This window comes from Bos javanicus, chromosome 29 (assembly GCF_032452875.1).
Source record: "Bos javanicus breed banteng chromosome 29, ARS-OSU_banteng_1.0, whole genome shotgun sequence".
Classification (NCBI taxonomy): domain Eukaryota; kingdom Metazoa; phylum Chordata; class Mammalia; order Artiodactyla; family Bovidae; genus Bos; species Bos javanicus.
Window position 1 is genome coordinate 47,006,517 of NC_083896.1, and position 21,082 is coordinate 47,027,598.

General features: G+C 53.0%; 1 long non-coding RNA gene across 1 annotated transcript; it reads left to right on the forward strand.

Annotated features, from left to right (window-relative positions):
* Positions 1 to 2,498: 2,498 nt before the first annotated feature.
* Positions 2,499 to 19,789, forward strand: LOC133241579 (uncharacterized). Its single transcript, XR_009734637.1, has 3 exons — positions 2,499 to 2,586; positions 4,372 to 4,440; positions 4,613 to 19,789. It is a non-coding gene; the product is annotated as an uncharacterized LOC133241579 (long non-coding RNA).
* Positions 19,790 to 21,082: the final 1,293 nt, after the last annotated feature.

Consider the following 21,082-nt stretch of genomic DNA (forward strand, 5'->3'; position numbering starts at 1 on the left):
CGCATGGCATGGACCCCAGTGGGTCCCACCACCACCCCCTTCTTGTGTCTCCAGCCTCCCTGGCCTCCTCGGAGCTCTTCCCTGAGCCCCCAGGCAGTGATCTTGTTAGAATCTGAGTCTTGTCACGCCTGTCCTGCGCTCACCTCCCACTGCTCCATTTCAGAGGGAACGGCAGAGTCTTCCAGACCTGCAGCCGCACATCCCTGCCCGCCCCTTCTGGTCCCTTCTCTGGTCTCCTCCTTTTTCCTTCCTTGTCTCCAGCCACAGTGGCTACCCTGACACTCCTCTGACCTGGCGGTCGGCTTCCTACCCCAGGGACTGCACTTGCTGTGACATTTTCTGACACGGCAGTGTCTGTGCACATGAAGGCCTGCTGGGTTCGCCTCTCTGGGGCCTCTATTTACACCCCCCCCCCCGCCCCCGAACATGCCAGGTGGCTTCCATGTTGGCCGTGTGGCCGCTGCCTCTGTCTGCCTGCAGCCTGGCAGCAGAGACTCTGGTGTTTTGTCCACTGCTCTGTCCCCTTCACCTACAGCCAGGCTTGGCACGTTCAAGATGCTCCATAAGGAGTCTCTGAACCAATGAGGGAAGGCCCCTGCGGGGCAGGTCACGCTGTTGCCTGCACTTAGTGCGTGGAGATGCTGCCTGTCTTGGAAACGGACGGCCTGCCGGCCACGTTCCTGTTCTTGTGTGAATCTGAACCTGGCTCTGTCTGACTGCAAGACCCGGGTTTTCACCAAGGTCGTTACGACCTCCTCTCGCACAGAGAGCCCCTCCTGGCAAGGGAGGAGGCCACTAGGCAGCCCCCAGGATGGAAGCTACTCCTGGGGGTGCACCCCCCAGAGTAGAAGCCCCTAGGCTGAGCTAGAGAAGGTGATGGGGAGGAGGGATCCGGCTCAGCCGCAGATGCGGGAAGGGCATGCTGGGAGAGGGAACAGCATGTGTGAAGGCAATGAACCAGAAGATTGGGCGGGTTGGTGGTTGCCCCGCTGGGTCTTACAGAGGAGGCAGTGGTGTGGACCTCAGGACGGGACCTGGAGGAGGGCTGAGGGGTGGCAAGGCGCCGGAGGGCCTCAGAAGCCCACCTGGAGCCCCACGGGAGCAGGAGGCAACAATAGCAGGGTCCTGCTTGAAGGACTCCTGAGACAGGTGCAGGGCGCATCAGGAGGGGAGCCGGGCAAGGCAGCAAGCTGGGGGAGATGCCTCACAGAAGCCTGAATGCCTAGAAGAGTGGCTCAGCGGGGCTCTGTGGACATGTCCCCAGGTTGGTGGCTGGGTGACTGGATGCCTACAGGAGGAGCACCCCAGGGGACAGGACGTGAAGGGGTGGGGTTGGTGTGGGGGCATGCTGAGGTTTCGCTGCTCACAGATCTCTCAAGGGCAAAGGGGAGCCCTGAGTAGCTGGATTAGCAGTTCTAGACCCAGGGAGAAGTCTTGGCCAGAGAATACGATCTGAGGGTCCGGGGGACCCCTGGAGACCTCAGATGATGATGAGGTTCCTCCAGGAGGGGGTACATGGAGGAGACAGGGCGTTTATTTGCATCCACTCCAGGCCCACGAGCTGTGTCAGGCCCTCCTGCCCACAGCACCTGTTCCTCACGGGCACAGAGCTGCTGGCGCCTGGCTCTCTCTGAAGCAGGAGGCCACCGGGGCTGGGAACGCTCCGAGGGCCCCCTGTCTGCTGCCTCTGATTTCACGGCGTGAGTGACCAGGGCAGGCTTGCCATTCTTTTTCACCAGGAAAAAATGTATAGACTTTGGGTCCTCGCCAATGATTCAAGAGGAAAACAGCTGAAAGGATCTGTATTTTCAAGGGAACATTCCTCTTTGGGCTTTGTCCACCCTGCATCCTCTTGGAAAAGCCACAAGGAGGGATGGACAGTCTCCAGACTGGACCTGGGGGGTAGTGGAGACCCAGGTCCTGGGCCCAGCTCTGCTCATAGCTCTGTGTGATCCTGGGGCAAAAGCATGAACAGTAGTGGCTGGGCATCTCACAGCTGCAACCTCTCCTCCAAGCCCCAGGTCCCCTCTTCCACCCATCAGAATGTCACCGTGGGTGCTCAAGGGCACCCCAGACCTGTCTTCAACCACCTACTCATTGTCATCATCAAGTGTGCAAAGGCACCCCCAGATCTATCTCCCAACCACCAGTTAGGTTGTTCAAAGGCTCCCTCAACTCAACACACCCCAGACCAAACTGGTGACCACCCCACCAGCCCCAATCTGGATCTCCACGGTGCTCCCCATCTCAGGGAATGGTGCCAAGCCTCACACACAGCCGTCACTCCTGACATGTCTTTTCAAAGCCCATCCAGTCCATCATCTCTCGGACGCAGCTCTCACATTCTCCACTTCATTTCAGTGTTCCAGCTTCTTTCATGAATCTCAATCCATCTCATTCTCTGCATCTTCACTGTACCCACTGTATCCCCCTCAGCCATCCTGCCTCACAATAGGTCCCTCTCTCCATCTCCATGGTGACCTCTGATGCCCCGCCCACACAAGTGAAAGCATCTTGGTCCAGGTCCTACCCCAGCCTCCTGGGGTTTCCCACGGCACCTAGGGGGGAAGAGCAGCAGAGAGACAGGTGGAGATAAGCCAGTGGCCCCTGTCCTAGGGAATCAAGTCCAACAGAACCTTAGTATTTGTTTAACGCACCGGGAGTGAAGACGTGCCAAGAGGAGGGTCTGGGGAGAATAGAGTCCAGCCCTGGAGCCTGAGCCTGCGGAAAGCCTGCGAGAGGAGACAGATGATGAGCAGGGCCTCCGGACGTGGGGCTGTGGGGACATGGGCCTCCCATCCAGCTGTGGGGGCGGGAGAGGAGCTCCAGGCAGAGAAAATGTATCCGACCTCTGCCCAGGATGACGCTCAGGGAGACGGCTAGGTCTCCATCAGCTCCGGGACCACCCAGGCCCGGCACTTTGCTTGAGGAAATAAATAGCAGTCTTGGAAGACCCCTTGGAGAAGGGAATGGCCGGCCACTCCAGAATTCTTGCCTGGAGAATTCCACAGACAAAGGAGGCTGGTGGCTGCAGTCCATGGGGTCGCGAATAACTGGACACGACTAAGTGACACGCACATCAATCTTTGGGGCTTCCCTGGTGGCTCAGATGGTAACGAATCTGCCTGCGATGTGGGAGACCGGGTTCAATCCCCGGGTCGAGAAGATCCCCTGGAAGAGGGAATGGCAACCCATTCCCTCTTGCCTGGGGAATTCCTTGGACAGAGGAGCCTGGTGGGCTACAGTCTGTGGGGTCGCAAAGAGTCGGACACGACTGAGTGACTTTTAACACATGGATGTTATGCTAACATACGTCAGGCACCTACCGTGTGCCAGGCACTAGAAAACACTTGACAGCTTTCACTCACCAATTGTCCCAGCGGCCCAGCTATTGCTCCTAGTTTGCAGATGTAGAGATGGAGGCTCAGAGAGGTTCCATAACTTGCTCAAGTTCACCCAGTGAGCCAGGGCTGAAGCCACTCGGCTCCGGGGCCTGGCTGTGGATGGAGAGAGGCTGGGTCTTGGGCACGGTGAGACGGGGAGGCTCAGCCCCAACAGAAGGTCTCTTCTGACCGTGTGGCCTCTCCCTCCGACCCATCACCCCTGAGACTGAGGTCCCCTGGGACCCCCAGTCTAGGGACAGGAGTCCTGTCTCTCTCTGCCCAGGTCTTTATGCCTATTGTCTGCCTCGAACCTTGCAAACAGCCCCGTGTGTTATCACATCCGTTTCACAGCAGGGATGTGCATGATGCGGGAAATCAGGTCCCTAAACAGCGGGGACTGGAAGCCAAGTCGGTCTGATGCCAAAGCCCACCGGCCATCCCCAGACTGACCCCTGGGGGTCGTTGTCCATGTCAGCTTTCTGCACCCACCCTGTGTCAGGCCTTTCATGATGGTCAAGTCGCACAATCCTCAAGATGACTAGTGATGTCGACACAGCCAGGTCCCCTCTTACGGACCTGGAAACCGAGTCACAAAGGAAACGACGCTTCCCCGGGCCTCACTGCTCTGCCATTAAAAGGCCAGGCTGAAGTGTGACCCCAGGTAGCCTGCTCTTAACCTCTGTCTACACTACATGTGTGGAGCAGGGCATGACAACCCACTCCAGGATTCTTGCCTGGAGAATCCCAGAGACAGAGGAGCCTGGCAGGCTATGGTCCATGGCGTCACAAAGAGTCGGACATGACTGAAGCCGCTTAGCACACACACACACACTACGCACGTAGAGAGAACGGCTGCAAGAATCCCATCTTGACACGCTGTGTTTCCTCCAAGAAGCTGGAGGAGTCTCACCCTTATCAGTACCTATTATGTGCCCGACGATTTCCCACCATCACCTGGCAAACGAATATTCTTAATCGTGTCTTACAGACAAGGAAATGACACTGAGCTTACTTGTCCCCCTGGGTCAGCTGGAGATGGTTCGTGGCACAGAGGCAGGTAAGCAAGATTCACTGCCCGGGACCCCCGGGGTCCCCACCAAAGATGCCTGAGCATCCTGGTCCCCGAGGCCGGCCCCTTAGTGGGGTGGGGGAGGGAGCCCCACTGCAGCAGGCTCAGTCCTTCTCCCCCTTCCCGCCTGGGGAGAATTAAGTGCTGAATGTTTTCAAAGTCGACTGTCAAAAGAAAATGGTTGGAGGAAGGAAATGTGCAATTAGGAGCTTCAGAGGAATTTCCATCGTGTGGTTTGAGCTCGACTGTAAACACTCACGATGAAGAGGACGCCGCTTTCCCCCTGGCTGGGGCTCCTGCCGGCTCTGCTGGGCCCCAGGACCGGGTGGGCCCAGATGGGGGCCGGTGGGCGGCCAGCCTCGAACCGGGGAGGCGCTGGGGAGCGCACGGAGCCCCCATTCCCAAGAGAGGCTTTTTCCAGCAGAAGGTGTCGACATTACAGAAAGGAAATATTAACATTATAATTATAATTCTGTTTATTTAATTAAGTTATTAAACAGGTCCGGCCTGGAGGAGAGACAAAAAAAACCCCTTAGTTTCGTTCTAATTGTTTCTCCCAGGATATAATTAGAGACTTTGAGGAGGAATCAGAGCCAGAAAAGGCGCAGGCTCTGACGGGCCTGGGGTCTAGGCCCGGGGTCTGGGCCTGGGGTCCCGGCAGGGCGGCCCCAGGTTGGGGGGGCATACCAGGGAACATGGGCTCCATGAAGGCAGGGATTTCCGGCCTGTGGTGTCCCCACGCCCGGCACACAGTAGGTGCCCAACCAATAGGAGTCAGGTTGAAGGGCTGGAGAGTGACCATTTCAGCTGCCCCAAAGACCCTTTGCTGATGGTTTGTCCAGAAGAGATTCCCCAGCTCCTTGCTTGGGCTAGACTCAGCCAGAACTCAGTACCCTGGCCCACATGCTGGTCAAGAGCAGTGTCCATCCCGGCCGCGGGGGCCAAGCCGAGGGCCATGCCTGGTGCTTATACTGACCTTCACCTCTTCCTGTAGCCTCTGCCACAGTCACCAGTGGCTAATGACCAAGGAGGACAGTGTCACCTCGGGGAGGGGGCCAGCAGATCCTGCCAGCCCCCAGACTCCAGAGCAGCTCCTGACCCCTGTGTCTCCGAAAGGGGAAGGTTTCCTAAGGCTCTGGACATGAGGTCTCTGAAGGTTCTAGCAACTGCAGCCTCTTCCCCCAGCTCCCCTGACTCTCACTCCAGCCCTCCACTCTGTGGAGCCAATTTGGGGACCTGAAACCAGGCCCGGAGGAGTCTCTGCTGAGGCCCAGGAGGGTGCCGGCCCCCAGGAGGCCCCAGATCCGGTCCTGTGCCCCCCAAGCTGACAGCTGCCCCCAGGCTCTGTGCAGAACCTCCCGTTGGACGGGAAGTGTCTCGTTCCAGCTGGCACAGCCTTATCGAACAGTCAGGCTTTGTAAGTGTGGACAGCTGCGGTGAGGGGGACAGCTCTGGGCTGGGGGTGGGGGCCAGCGGAGGGGCTGGATTTGGGACGCTGAGAAGAGGGAGGCCAAAGCCAGCAGCATCTGCAGTGGGTGGTTCATGGAAGGGATCACGGTGATTTGATTCTGGTGGAGCTTCCTGGAAAGCTGACCCCTCAAAGAGGTGTCATATGTGAGGTCTCGTTGAGGAGGGACTGTGAGGAGAAGGGGAACGTGTGTGGGGAAGGGAGTGGGGGCCTGGGCCTCCCATCCAGACCTCCCAGGCCTGCCCTTGCCCTCTAAAGAGCCATCCTTCAATGGACAACACCGAGACAGCCACAAAACTAACCACTGTGGAGGAAAAGAAGGGTGTGGGGACTCTCTATACACAGCCATCCATCCACCCATCCACCCATCCATCCATTTATTTACCCACCCATCCATCAATCCACCCATCTCTATCCATCCATCCACCTATCCATCCATCCATCCATCCATCCACCCATCCACACATCCACACATTCATCCATCCATCTACCCATCCATCCATCCATCTACCCACCTATCCATCAATCCACCCATCTCTCTATCCATCCATCCACCTATCTATCCATCCATCCACCCATCTACCCACTCATCCACACACCCATCCATCCATCCACCCATCTTTTCACCCACTTACCCATCTCTCATCCATCCACCCACCCATCCAGCCAGCCAGTCAACATCCATAAAAATTGATACCCAGCTACCTCCTCTGTTAGCTTCCAGGGACCTAGAAAATGATCAGATTGTTCCTCTCCTGATAGCATTCCTAGTGTGTGTGAGGGGAATGGTGGTGAGGTCAAGGGAAACAGACAGAAGACAAATAAATGCCCGTGTTGCCTCACGGAAGTTCTGTAGCTGAGAAGGTATACTTTAGCTGTCAGGAAAACGTTCAATATTTGAGGAAGATCTGAAGAAGGAAGATCTGAAGAAGACATAGGCACAGACCTGCCAAGGTCCTGAAACAGAAGCAAAGTTAGGTCTGTCAAGAATGTTTTAAAAGCTGGTATGATTGGAGCAGACTAAGAATAATGAGGCTTATGACCTGAAAGGAGGGTGTGAAGCTAGGAGGGTCCAGTCGTGCAGAGTCTTGTAGGTGAGAACTGTGGATTTTGTTCTGAGCAGTATGTAGAACCAAGGGAGAGCATTAGGAGGAGGAGGACTGGTCTGAGTGAATCTTTCAAAGGATGTCTTTGGCTCCCAGGTGGGGTATACAGAGTGACACAGGAGGAGAAACAAGGACAGGGGTGAGCAGATCACCGTGGATGAGGCTACTCTGGAGACAGACCGATGAGGGCAGTGGAGACAGAGCTGGGAAGGCGGGGCAGGTTCAGGATGTACTTTGTAGGTACAGACAACAGACGTGGTTTGTGGATTGTCAGGAGGGAGAAGGCAAGTGGGGTGGTTCCCAGGTGTTTGGCCTGAGGACCTGGGAGGATGACGAATCCTTTTCAGAGACCAGGATGACTCTAAGAAACAGGGTTGAAGAACAGGCAGGCAGACACCTCACTTTAAACACGCAGGCTCTGGAGTCAGAGCACCCGGGGTTCATGACCCGGCCCTACTACTGTCCATGTGCTAGTCACTAAAGTCCTTTAGGCCTCTGTGTCCTCACCTGGAGAAGAGGGATGCTATGACAGTTAATGCAAGGTTCTTAGCTCAGTGCTGGTCCAAGGTGAGCGTTCAGGTAAAGACTACTTTGAATCATTACCGGGCTGGGGGGTAGTTCTTTACCCCCGTCTCAGCAGCCCTGTTCCTTTTTTTTTGTTTGTTTCAACAAAACAGCAGGTCCTGACAACTGTCCCCCACCCTCATGTTCTGGAGCCTACGGGGATGGGGTGTCTCTGGGGAGACTGCTGGCTCCCAAGATCAAGCAAGATCACAGAGCGCTTTGAACAAGAGTGGGAGGAAGCAGAAGTGGTCTGCTTGGTACCCAGCGAGGAGCCCCACTCAGAGCAGTTTTCCCAAAGCAACTCTTGTCGGCAGAATAGGATCCCCAAGGCCTCTCTCTGCTTCACAAGGATCTTACAGTTAGTGGTTGGGCTTCGAAAGGTACAAGGCTGGCTGAGGCTCTGCTTGAGGGGCGCAGGGTCCTCTGAGTTGTAGGGTTGAAAGGATGGGTATTATCTGCAGTTACTTAAGCTCTCTAGGGGGCTTCCCTGGTAGCTCAGCTGGTAAAGAATCCACCTGCAGTGCAGGAAACCCTGGTTCAATTCCTGGGTTGGGAAGATCCTCTGGAGAAGGGATAGGCTATCAATCAATAGGGATTGATTTCTATTGATCCTTGTTTTCTGTTCTTGGCTATGAGTCACACAGTTCTGCTTCTTTGCATATTTGGTAATTGTTGATTATATACTGGACATTGTGAATGATGTGTTGTAGAAATGCTGTTCCAGTATCTCCCTCTGAAAAGGGTTGATTCTTGTTCTAGCAGTCAGGTTAGTTACCAGTCAATCACTTGAGTATGTGTGGCCGTGGTTTAGTATTTGTTATGGTCAATGAAAGTGGACGGTATCTCCCAAACTTCCCTAACATGGTGAGAATCAAACTCCAAATTGCCAATTCTACTGAAGTTGGCTTTAAGCTTTGTTATGGAAGGTCTACAACTGGCTTTACTCCACTGTGTGGTCTTTATTACTAAGACGAAGCCTTTGTTGTGTTACGTTTGGATGGCCTAGTGTTAGTGAGGTTGTTCCACTTTTGAGCAAAAATCCGAGAGTTCCCTAGCATTGCTTGACATCTAGTATTTCTGTTCCACTTTCAAAACTTTAGGGATTGCGACCACCTGTTAAGCCTCAGGTGGTCTCACCAGAACCCAGGGACCCTCACATGGACTTTCTCCCTTTCCCGCATGCAGCTTCCAGCCTTGAAGATCCTAGCTGCTTCAGTGACCCTGAAGCCCCATCTCTGCGCCCTCTGTTCAGTGGGCCCTCTGAGTTCTGCGTGGACACTCACAGGCTGCACTGTGGTCCAGGGAGTGGTCCAGGGAGTACCCCAGGTGCAGATCCAAGGAGCTAGCGGGCTCACCGCATGCTTTTTCTTCTCTTGGAGATCGCAGTCTTGCCCTGCCTTTGATACTGTGTTGAGGATGGTGGCCTCGTGTATTCTGCGTAGTTTTATGGTTGGTTATAACAGAGGGGCTGATCCAGTTCCAGTTAACTGTGCTGTGACCGGAAATAAGGAACTCACCATCTTACCCCAAGCCTTCTTCCCTTACGTTGTCCATCTGAGGACACCCCACGCATTTCTCCAAAACAGAATCCTGGGAGTCATCTTGGCTGCTACCCACTTTATCACGCTCTTTGGGGACCCATCAACCCACATTGGCCTCTTTGGCAGTCACAGGGGCTCTTGGGTCAGATGAAATTTCCTTCTCTGATCCCGCTGCCCCAGTCTGTCCTCTCCGGCAGCACACCGAGAGCCTCCTCATCAGCCTTCTGACCTCCAGTCTTGCTCTGTTCTGATCTGCTCCCCACTGGGCAGCCAGAGGGGCCCTTCTCAACCTGATCATCGGGCCTCGACACTGCCTTATTAAAATCCTGCTGCTGCTGCCTCGGGGGACAACTCGAGATCTCTCTGTGTCCGTCTCCACGCCCCCTCTTATTGCCAGCTCCCCATATTCCTGCACGTGGGCCTATTTGCAGCTCCCAGGTGCCGTCACCTCTTGTCTGAGGGCCCTCATGCGGTGGGTGAGCGGGATGCCGTGCTCTGGGTATTTTGTGTGGAAACTGTTCTGATCTTATCTCATCACCTCCTCAGGGTGACCTTCCCTAATCTTCCAAGCCTGAAAAAAAGAAAAATGAAAGTGTTAGTCACTCAGTCGCATCTGACTCTCTGCGACCCCGTGGACTACTTGGAGCCCGCCAGGCTCCTCTGTTCATGGGATTTTCCAGGCAAGAATACTGGGGTGGGTAGTAGCCATTCTCCAAGCCTTAGTTGGATGCTTTTTCTACGTATAAACACCACGCCTGCGTTTCCTCCATCATAGCAGGCTCTCAGACCCTTAGGAGCCAGAGGAATGGCAGGTCCACAGTGCCTCCCCAGAGCCTGGCTACCGGACATGCCCCATCACCGTGTGATGAGGGATCAGTGCCCAGGGCTGCAGAGGGACCAGTGGGTGAAGGTGTTGGTGTGTCGCGTTGCTGGAGGTGGAACCTGGGGTTTTCCCCAGAGGGAGGCAAACCCCAGAGAGGGGAAGGACATATGCACAGGCTGACCGTCCCTGGTGATGATTCTGGGGGTTCTGGTCCCTGATGGTCTCACAAGGAAAGAGACAGTGAGAGCTCCTTGCAGGACCAGTGGATGCACCAGAATGAGAAGGTATTGCGGACAGGGCTGTGTGCACACTTGGCTCCAGATGGGGCCTCCGGGGCTACCTGCCACCCCCAGAGGACCCCCGGGCACACTGGAGGACCCAGAGCTGAATGGATGTCCTGCCTGCTTCACAGAGGGGGCATGCCCCTTGGCCAACTATCTCCCTTTCCCAGTCTGCTCCCCCACTTTTGGTAGGGAAACTCCAAGAGACACCTCTATTTCCTGTGACATTGCAATCTCTGGTCTCAGACACATCCCAAGAGTCCCCAAACCTAGGACATTTTCTCTGGATTTTAGGAGACACCATGGGTCCACAGGTTCATATGCTAACTTTGTCCCAGGGGCTCAGCCCAATGGACCCCTTTCCTGGGCTCGCATAGCCTCTGGCTCCCTACTGGCTTTGGCTCTGGGCAAGCTCTGGTTGCAGGTCAGAGGGGGAGGAGAGAGAAGTCTGCATGTCCACATCCAGCATCTCCCCTGGGGGGTCACCTTGGACAGGCTGTGTCCTTGCCTTGAAGGGCTTGTCTCCCCCTTCAGCTCTCTCTCCAGGGTTTCCTTCCAGGCCCTGGCAATGGTCCTTTCCCCTCACTCCTTCAGCCTAAAGCTTCCCAGGGGGTGCAGTGGTAAAGAATCCGCCTGCCAGTGCAGGAGACAGACACAGGAGACCTAGGTTCGATCCCTGGATCAAGAAGATCCCCTGGAGGAGGGTGTGGCAACCCATCCCATTATTCTTGCCTGGAAAATTCCATGGACAGAGGAGCCTGGTGGGCTACAGCCCACGGGGTCATAGAAGAGTTGGACATGACTGAGTGTGCAGCCCTTCAGTCTAAGGGTGACTGCAGCCTGGGATGTGGTACACCGCCGACCTCGCGTGGGTCCCCTCCATCCTGCAGGATTCTCAGCTCGAGTCATCTCTTTCCTGGTAGGATCTGGACTGATACTCACTCCAACCCAGGCAGCCCAGGGGCTGCTCAGTGAGGGGGATATGGAGCATCCCTCAGCACCACCCATCCAGCCATCCTCCCCCTGAAGTCGGGCGAGAGCCACTGAGAGCCCATCTCAGAGCAGGTGGCAGAGCCAAAGGGCCAGCCTGGTGAGAGTGTAGGGCACTGACGTCTGTGGGCTCTGTGGCCACAGATTGGGGGCTGACTCCTGCCTCTTGCTGTTACCATGGAAGCTTGGGATGCACTGCTTCTTCTCTCTGAACCTCAGTTCCATCCCAAATTCCACACAGGAGTCATCTGGAGCCCGAAAGCACAGTCCCTAGGATCCACCCCAGCCACCAGCGGCCCCAGCACGGCTTATGAAGAGGGGCGTGCTCCCAGCTTCGCTGCCCGCTTGCTGGTGAACCGCTGCTGAGTCAACGAAGCAGGTTCCCAAAGTAGAAACCTTGTCAGATTCCAAAGAATGTCAGCCCCAGTGACTCACGTGTGTTGCTTCCTAAACACGCTCCCAGGGGGTTGGGATCAGCCCAGCCATCTCCGGAGAAGCATCCCAAGGCTCTGAGAGGAAAGCTGGGTTCTGGCCACGAAGGAGCTGGGCCCAGGCCTAGCTGCCAAGAAAGGAGCTCCCGCTAGGAAACTCTGAGTCAATCAACTTATCCTTTTGGATTTGGCTTCACAGCTCCTTGCTGTGCCTACAGCTGAGAACTATGGCTCTGGGAGGCATTGCCTGGTGGATGGTGTCTGGGAGGTTTGCATTTCTTGTGGTGACGGTGTTGTTGATGGCAGGGGTGGCGATCCTGGTGGTGGTGGGTCGTTTGTAATGGTGGTGGTGGGTGGAGCACAGGCTGAGGCTGAGAACAGAGAAACACAGGGAGCTCTGCCATCAGAGAACCTAGCTCTTGGTACCAGTCCTGGTACTTACCACCTAGTGAGCTGGACAGCTTCTCTGGTCTCTTTGAACCTCAGTTTCCCCATCAGTAAAGGGAGAATGGTCTGTCTGCCTTTCTGAACTGTTTGGAGATCAGAGTGACCAAGGCCTCTGAATGCTCACAGTCACGTGGAAATCTTGGACGACACATGGCCATAAAGCTCTGAGCGTGTGCCCGCTGTGTAGATAAGCACTGGAATCTGTCGAATGTGGCTACGGTGCAATTTTTTTTCCCCCTGTGGAGCCGGATTCCCCTCCTTCTTTGGGCAGCATCACCCTTTTCCCTCTGGAGAATCTTGCACAATTTCTCTCCCTCATTGGAGAGGCTTGGAAGGACTGGGCAGTTTCAGTACCCCACTTCCCCTGGTCGCAGGGGTGGGCCTGTGGCCCAGGCTGGGCAAATCGAGTTCTTCCTGGGGCTTGTTAAGTGCAGCAGAGATGAGGAGAACTGAAAGTAGGAGACAGGGAGAACGGGAAGAGGAGAGAACCTTAGGAGCTTTGTTCAAGCACCTGGATCCAGCTGCACCTGAAGATAGCCTGATCCAGCCCTGAAATTCCAAGTTATATGAATCATGTAGCCACCCCCAGGAGTCTGTGCTGGGCACCTGGACTTTGCAAACCAAAGTGTCCTTCACTATAACTCTAACCTCCTCAGACTCCTAGAATCCAGAACCTTCCCAAGAAAGCAAAATTTATGACAGCCTGCCTTCCAAGTTTGACTCTCATCTTGCCAGACCCAAGTCTGGCTCCTTTTCTTCCTCTTTTCAGGGAACAGATTGGAACTGACCCAGCTTCCAAATATCAGGGGACAGAGGTTGAGACCTGTTGCCTCACCCCAGGGGCTACCTTTGTAGGGCAACTCTGTTATAAACTGTAAAATGCCATGACCACTTTTGCTGACTATATAAACAAAATGTTTCACCTAAACAACTCAAATAATACAGCAATGCACAAGTGGAAAAAGTTAAAAAACAAAAAAAACCACCTGATAGACGCCTCTGCCTCCAGAGATAACCCTGGGATGCCTGCAGACCTCTCTCTCCCCAGGGATGAACATTCCATTGCTTGCTGGTGGGTCAAATACTTGAAGTTCTGGAACTTTCTCCAGGTACCAGCACATCATGACAACTTCTGGACACTGAACACAGCTCCCAACTCTGTCAGAGTTGAACTGCTCAGCAGAATCGCACGGATGTGCTGTTCAGTCTCCAGGGATGTATATTTGGGTCATTGCCAGTTTTTGCTGCTTTATCACTGCACTGAACCTATGTAGATGCTCAGATTTCTCACATGTTTAAGCATTTCACCGGGGGGATTTCCTAGAAAGGGAGTTGCTGAGTCAAAGAATATGAATAAATGAAAGGCATTTGGTGCGTTCTGCCCAAAGGTTCCCAAGGAGTCAAGGGTCCACGGTGGAGGAAGGCGCTGAGCTCCACGTTCACAATGCTGGGGAAGGACTGATGCTGAAGCTGAAGCTCCAAACCTTTGGCCTCCTGATGTGAAGAGCCGACTTATTGGAAAAGACCCTGATGCTGGGAAAGATTGAGGGCAGGAGGAGAAGTGGGGGACAGAGGATGAGATGGTTAGATAGCATCACTGTCTCAATGGACATGAATTTGAGCAAACTCCGGGAGATGGTGGAGGACAGAGGAGCCCGGCATGCTGCAGCCCATGGGATAGCAAAGATGTGACATGACTTAGGGACTGAACAACGGCATCAGTAGAAAATTATTTTTGAGGTAGGAGAGAAAAGTTGGTGAGAAGGTCCCTCTTTTAAGAACAGTGGCTTCCTCTGTGCTTAGTATGGGTTTCTGTGCTCTTGGGGAAGAGCAGGAGGCTGGAGGAGGCCGGGGAGCTGGCACTGTGGGTACTGGCTCAGTGTGAATTTCCCGGTCGGCTTTACCGCAGGAAGCCCCCAGTCCTAGAAGCCCCCTCCTTCCCAAGCAGGCCAGGCCGGTTGGTCTCCTGCTCCCAGCTTCTGGGACCTGCTTCCCGAGCCCCGGAGTCTCCGCTGGGACGCTCTGTTGCCTGTCTCTGGGACAACGGGTCCTGCGGGTCCTCGCATGCTGGCTTCTGGGAAAAGTGAGTGCTGAGAAGCTGCCAGGCCAAGTGTCCAGGCAGCCTTGGCCCCTGGCTACCAGGGGCTGGCAGCACAGACCGGCCCTGGGTCCTCTGAATCCAGGAACCCGGGGGACTCTGTGCCTGGTCCCATGCAGAAGGTTCTTTGCTTTAGTCCAGACCCGGTGAGAGTACTAAGGCTGGATGCTGGCCGGTTCTCACCTCTCCCACCCCCACCCTGCCCAGAAAAGGAAAGAGCACAGAGGAGGGAAGTGACCTCACAAAAGGCACCCGGTGCCTAAGGGCCAAGCAGAGACTGGAGCCTCGAGCTCCCTACCGCGATTGTTGTTTCCTCTGCCCTGGGTACTCCAGCCTCACGCACTGCAGTGCTGGTCAACATCATGACTGCAGCCTCGAAGATGTCCTGACCCAGCACCGCCCAGCAAAGCCCTTCCCGGATTCCTGACCCTCAGAGTGTTAGTCCCTCACTCATGTCCAGCTCTGTGTGACCCCATGGACTGTGGCCCACCAGGCTCCTCCGGTTGAGCTTCTTGGACCTGTAGGTTTATAGTTTTCCTCAAATTTAGAAACTTTTTATCCATTATTTCTTCAAATACTTTTATCTGCCTCACCTCCCTCTTCCAGGGATTCCAGTGAATTTGCCAGTCTTTTTTGCTCCATGTTTCATTTTGAATAATTTCTATTTTTCTGAGCTCAAGTTTATTTCTCCCCCTTCTGCAATAATGTTTAATCTGCTATGATCCCATTTACTGTGTATTTGACCGGATGCATTATCATTTTCACCAGAAATTCAAATTTTATATCTTTTATGTTTCTACTTAACATGTTCAACCTTTCCTCTAGCTTTTAAGAAAATAAACATTTAATTTGGGAATAATCTTAGATTTGCAGAATACATGCAAAGGTGTTACAGGGGCACCAAGGTTCAGCTCTTGGGATTTCCCTGGTGGTCTGTCCAGTGGGTGAGACTCCACGCTGTCAGTGAAGAGAGGGCGTGCTGGATTCCTGGTCAGGGAACTAAGATTCCACAGGCCACCGCGTGCAGCCCAAACCAGAAGTACGCCTCTCGCCCAGTGTTTGATTCCTGCTAATCTTCTCACCCACTCCAGTGTTCTTGCCTGGAGTATCCCAGGGATGGGGGAGCCTGGTGGGCTGCCGTCTATGGGGTCGCAGAGTCGGACACGACTGAAGTGACTTAGCATAGCACAGTCTTCTTACATGGCGTTACCATGGTGCTGGAATATAGTTTTAATATCTGTTTTAATCTTCTGTTATTAATCCTATCATCATTGTCATTTCTGGATCGGTTGGGTGGATAGATTTTTCTCCTCAATTTTGGTTGTATTTTCCTCTTGATTCACATGTTGATAATGTGGTTTTGTTGTTTTTTTTTTTTTTTTCCTTCTAACTTTGTTGAGATATAATTGACATACAGCACTGTGAAAGTTTAAGGTATTCAGCATAATGATTTAACTTACATACATATTGAAATGATTATCACAATAAGTTTAGCTTCCCAGATGGAGCTAGTGGTAAAGAACCCCACTGCTGATGTAGGGGACAGAGAATGTGAGTTCAATCCCTGGGTTGGGAAGATCCCCTGGAGGAGGGCTTGGCAACCCGCTGTAGTATTCTTACCTGGAGAATCCCATGGATAGAGGAGCCTGGCAGGCTACAGTCTTAGGGTCACAAAGAGTCGGCCTCACTGAAGCGACTTAGTATGCATGCACACAGCACATAATGAAATGATTATCACAATAAGTTTAGCGAACATCCATCATCTTACATAGGTACTAAGTTAAAGAAATAGAAAAGCATTTTCCCTTGTGATGAGAACTTGGATTTACCATCTTAAAACTTTATACAGTGGTGTTAGTTATATTTATCATATAAAATATCCCATGTCTATACTTACGTTGTACATTACACGTCTCGTGCTTATTTATCTTATAACTTATATTTTATAACCACCTTCATCCAATTCCCCCTACCCCACCCCTGTGTCTGGTAACTACCAATCTGATCTGTTTTTCTATGAGGTGGTTTGTTTCTGAAGTATAACTGCCCTATATAATTCTATGTTAGTTGGGGCTTCCCTGTTAGCTCAGTGGTAAAGAATCCACCTGCTAAGGCAGACGATGCGGGTTCGGTCCCTGAGTTGGGAAGATCCCCCAGAGAAGGAAATGGCAGCCCATTCCAGTATTCTTACCTGGAGAATCCCATGGACAGAAGAGCCTGGGGGGCTAGAGTCCATGGGGTCGCAAAAGAGTCGGACCTGACTTGGCGACTAAAGAGCAGCAACAGCTGTGCTAGCTCCTGTTACACGGCGTAGGGATTCAGTTCTCCATACGTCTCAACGTGATGGCCAAGGTAAGTCTGGTTACTGGCCGTCACCATACAGAGATATAGTGTAGCTGTTAACCGTATTCCCCGCATGGCACGTTCCATACGCATGACTCATTCATTTTGCAACCAGAAGTCTGTCCCTCTCGATCTCGATGCCCTGTTTCTCTCCTCCCCCACATCCTTCCCTCTGGCAACCACCTGTTTGTTCTCTGTATCTATAGCTCTTCTTCTGGTCCGTATGTTTGTTCATCTGTCTTGTTGTTTAGCTTGCACATATAAATGAAATCATCCAGTATTTGTCTTTCTCTGTCTGGCTTATTTCACTTAGCATAATACCCTCTGGGCCCATACATGTTGTTACAAATGATGAGATTTCATTAGGTTTTATGGCTCAGTAATAGTCCATTATATATATATATATATATATATATATCATATCTTTTATATATATACATACATAAGTCATCTTCATTTATTCATCTATTGATGAGACTTAGGTTGCTGCAATATCTTGGCTATTGTAAATACTGCTGTAATGAACATTGGAATGCACATATCTCTTCAAGTCAGCGTTTTTGTTTTCCTGGTAAATACCCAGGAGTGCAATTGCTGGATTAAATGATAATTCTGGCAGGTCAGGTCCCAGGGCTCTCTGGCTGCAGAGCCGTGGGGATCCCGGAGCTGAGGCTGGCCTGCTGGGGAGTGGGGCCCAGGTGGTCCTGGAGCTGGTGACAGCCCGCTGTCCTAACCCGGCAGGTTATGGTACCCCAAGGGCCGTTGTCTGCCAGCTGGTGGGTGAAGCCAAAGTCCAGGGGATCCCAGGTCTGGTGCCTGCCCACTGGTGGGTGGAGTGCTGTCCCTGGGTCTCTGGCACTGGTGCTGGCTCCCTGGTATGCTGGAGGACAGGGCCAGGTCCCTGGGGGTGGCTGTGGGCTCAGGGTTTCTTAAGGCAGCTGGGCTGCTGGTGGGTGGGGCTGTGCCCTGCCTGACTAGGTGTTTGGCCTGAGGGGTCCCAGTCCTGGTGTCAACAGACTGGTAGGTGGGACGATCCCGGTGCTAATTGGCGAGAGGGAAGATTCCAGCATGGCGCTTGCCAGCATCAGCATCCACGTGGTAGACAGAGCTCCCCAGACGGCTGCCTCCAGTGCCTGTGTCCCCGGGGGGAGCAGCAGTTGCCTCCTGCCTTCCTGGGAGGCCACGTAAAGAGCACTGAACACAAACCTTTGCTACTGCAGCCCTTGAGATGGAGGGACTGGGGGTGGTTCGTTACCGTGACAAAGGTTCTGGGAAACATGGCTTTCACGGGCTGGGTTACCACTGGGGTTAAGGCTTGTTCATTCTACCCACTCCCAGGAATCTAGCCCTGGCCAAGCCCACTGACAGAGCATCTGGATCTGGACACACCTGTCAGTTATACTAACTAGTCTGGGGCCAAGAGGGAAGACAAACACCAATGCCTCAGACTTTTAAAAATCATCAGCTTCGTGTGTGTGCTGAGTTGCTTTAGTCGTGTCTGACTCTGCAACCCCACAGACTGTCGCCTGCCAGGCTCCTCTGTCCATGGGATTCTCTAGGCAAGAATACTGGAGTGGGTTGCCATGCCCTCCTCCAGGGGATCTTCTCCTCCCAGGGATGGAACCAGCATCTCTTAAATCTCCTGCACTGGCAGGTGTGTTCTAGTGCTGCCTGGGAAGCCCCATAATCAGCTTTATGGAGGTTTAATTCACACACAATGAAATAGGCCAGTTCAGTTCAATGAATGAGTGGATACATGCACACAGCTGGGCAATCGTCACCTTTATCAGAATACAGAGTGCTTCTAGAAAGTACTCTCGTGCCTCTTTGCAATCAGTTGGCCCTTCCCATCTACAGGTGACAACTCATCTACCGTCTCGTGCTACAGCTTTTATCTGCCAGGTCTGGATCCCACCCCAGGAGAACCGTGTGTGGCAGGCACTCTTCTGGGTCCATCTTTCTTTTGCTCAGCAGGGCAGTAATGAGGTTTTAGGAGCCTGTGTGCGTCTGAACTTTGTTCCTTTCACTGTGAACGTGGCTGGATTGCTTATCATTCACATGGTCATGAGAGGCGGGCTGCCCCACTTCCTGCCGCTGTGAACTCGGTGTGGGAGGCTCTCAAGGATGTAGGTGTCTTTTCCCCTGGGTGAATCTCTGGGAGTGGGGCAACTGTGCTGTGTAGTAACAGGGTATTTAATTTGCAAGAAACTGCCAAAGTTCCAGACATTTGCAGTTTCCACCAGAAAGGCTTTTCCTTCTGTTAGCCAGTTCTTCCTTGGATGTCTGAGTGAGCATCTTCATATGAAAGAAAAAGAAACTGCCAAATTCTTCAAGTGGAAGGGCAACTGGACTTGCCCCCACACCAGTGTGAGGATTCCAGATGTCCTGTGCGCTGGCTGGCGCGTGGTGACGCCCGTCTAACACAAACCATCTTAGTGGGTGTGGCATCACCTCACTGCCCTTTCAGTCCGCATTCCCGTGATCACTAATGGTGGTGAGCAGCATTTCACCTATTTATTGGCCAGTTAGATGTCTCCTTTGGGGAGTGTAAGTTCGTATCCTGTGCCCACATTTTTATTGGGTTGTTTATTTTATGATTGAGTTTAAGAGTCCTGTATGTCTTCTGAATAAAACTCCTTTCGTCAAGAGATGCCGTGTGAGTCTTCTCTCTTCATCTGTGATCTGCCTTTCAGATTTCTTTACCATCTTTTTTCTTTTTTTGAAGTCCAGAATATTTTAACTTTGATGAAATAAATTCATCAAGTTTCTGTTTTCATAGTTAGTGCCTTAGTGCCCTTGTGATGATTTTATTGGCTCATGAGTCATCAAGTGGTTCATTTTAATTGACTGCTTTCTGCTTGACTATGGGTCACATTTTCCTGTTTTTTTTTTTCATATCTGCTAATTTTTTATTGCTAACTAGACTTTATGAGGGATATATCCTGCGGACAGTCTCTCCTCTTTAATCCCTCTGAGGATGTTGGTATTTATTTATGTGGGGAATGTTGGTATTTATTCTGGTGAGTAACTCCATTTCTTTCTGCTCCCCTGAACTTGTACCTCCTTGATGTCGCACAGCATTAGTGGGTATTAGGGAATCCAAGTGTTACCACACCCCACTAACTTGGGGAGGTTCCCTTCCCATACCATCTCAGCTGGATCCTATGAGAGCTTGTCTGTTCCAGGAGATTCTAAAGTGGGTCTTGCCTCAAGATGGCATCCTTACTCCTAAGGCAAGTCTTCCTGGTACCCAGATGGCATCCTTACTCCTAAGGCAAGTCTTCCTGGTCCCCAGATGCGTGTCTGGGGAAAAAGTGATGCTCTATCCCCGGCTGGATCACATATCCCAGCAATGCTCAAGCTCTAGAATCACATCCCGCCCCCAATTTGGGGACCTCCCTTGGGTGCCTGGCCCACAGCTTCCAGAAGCCTCAGTGTCCTGGGCTCTGATCTCTGCTCAGTGGGCCCAGCATGCTCCGAGGACCCCCACCTACTTGCTGCTAACCCAGCAGACCTTCCTTGTGGCTCCTTTCTGAGCCTCCTTCTCTGAGGACCGTGGTCACATGTGGCTGCGTATCCGGCATTGGTCAAGAGCTGCCTCAACTGTACTGTCCAAATGTAATGGCCACCCCTGGGGGGAGGGTCAGCCCAGGACCAAGAACGCCAACAGAGCTGGAAGCAGAATTTGCCTCAAGATTTCATCTTCTACTATTTATTTCTTTGGTTGCCCAGGTCTCGGTTGCGGCATGCAGGATCTGCAGCATGTGAGCTCTTAGTTTCAGCATATGAGAGTCCCTGACCAGGGATTGCACCCAGGCCCCTGCACTGGGAGTACAGTCTTAGCCCCTGGACTACCAGGGAAGTTCTTGCCCTGAGTTTCTTCAATAGACTCACTAGACGTTATCCAGAAACCCTGAGCCAAAGGCAGACATCCCTGGACAGAAAAGTCCCCAGCGGGCAACAGGCAAGAGCGTGGGTCCCCCAGGTTGGGGAGGAGCCAGACCAGGCGCTGGCACCAGGTGCTGGGAGTGTCACGACAGGCGAGAGACCATGGAGGGTGGGCTTCACGAATCAGACCTCCCTCAGGGCGGAATTGTGCCTCCCGACTTCATACGGTGGAGCCCTAACCTTAAATATTTCAAGTAAAAAGTGGAAGTGTTAATTGCTCAGTCGTGTCCAACTCTTAGTGAACCTGTGCAGCCCACCAGGCTCCTCTGTCCATGGGATTCTCCAGGCAGGAATAATGGAGTGGGTTGCCGTCTCCTGTGGCGCACACGCAGACCCAGTTTCACAGAAGGGAGGCTGGTTCCCTGTCCACTGGAGCCACCGTGCCGGAGAGCCACAGGGCTGGGCCTCATGCTGCGGGGCTGAGCCCTGGGGAGGCCAGGGCTGTGGGCCCTGCTGTGGGGCTGGGTGGAGATCTGCAGGCCCCTTTGAAGACGCCGCCCTCATTCTGGGCTAAGCTTAACAGGGAAAATTCCACCTAACGACCAGCCCCACCTGACACATTGCATTTGGGTTTAATAAGAACTGTTTCT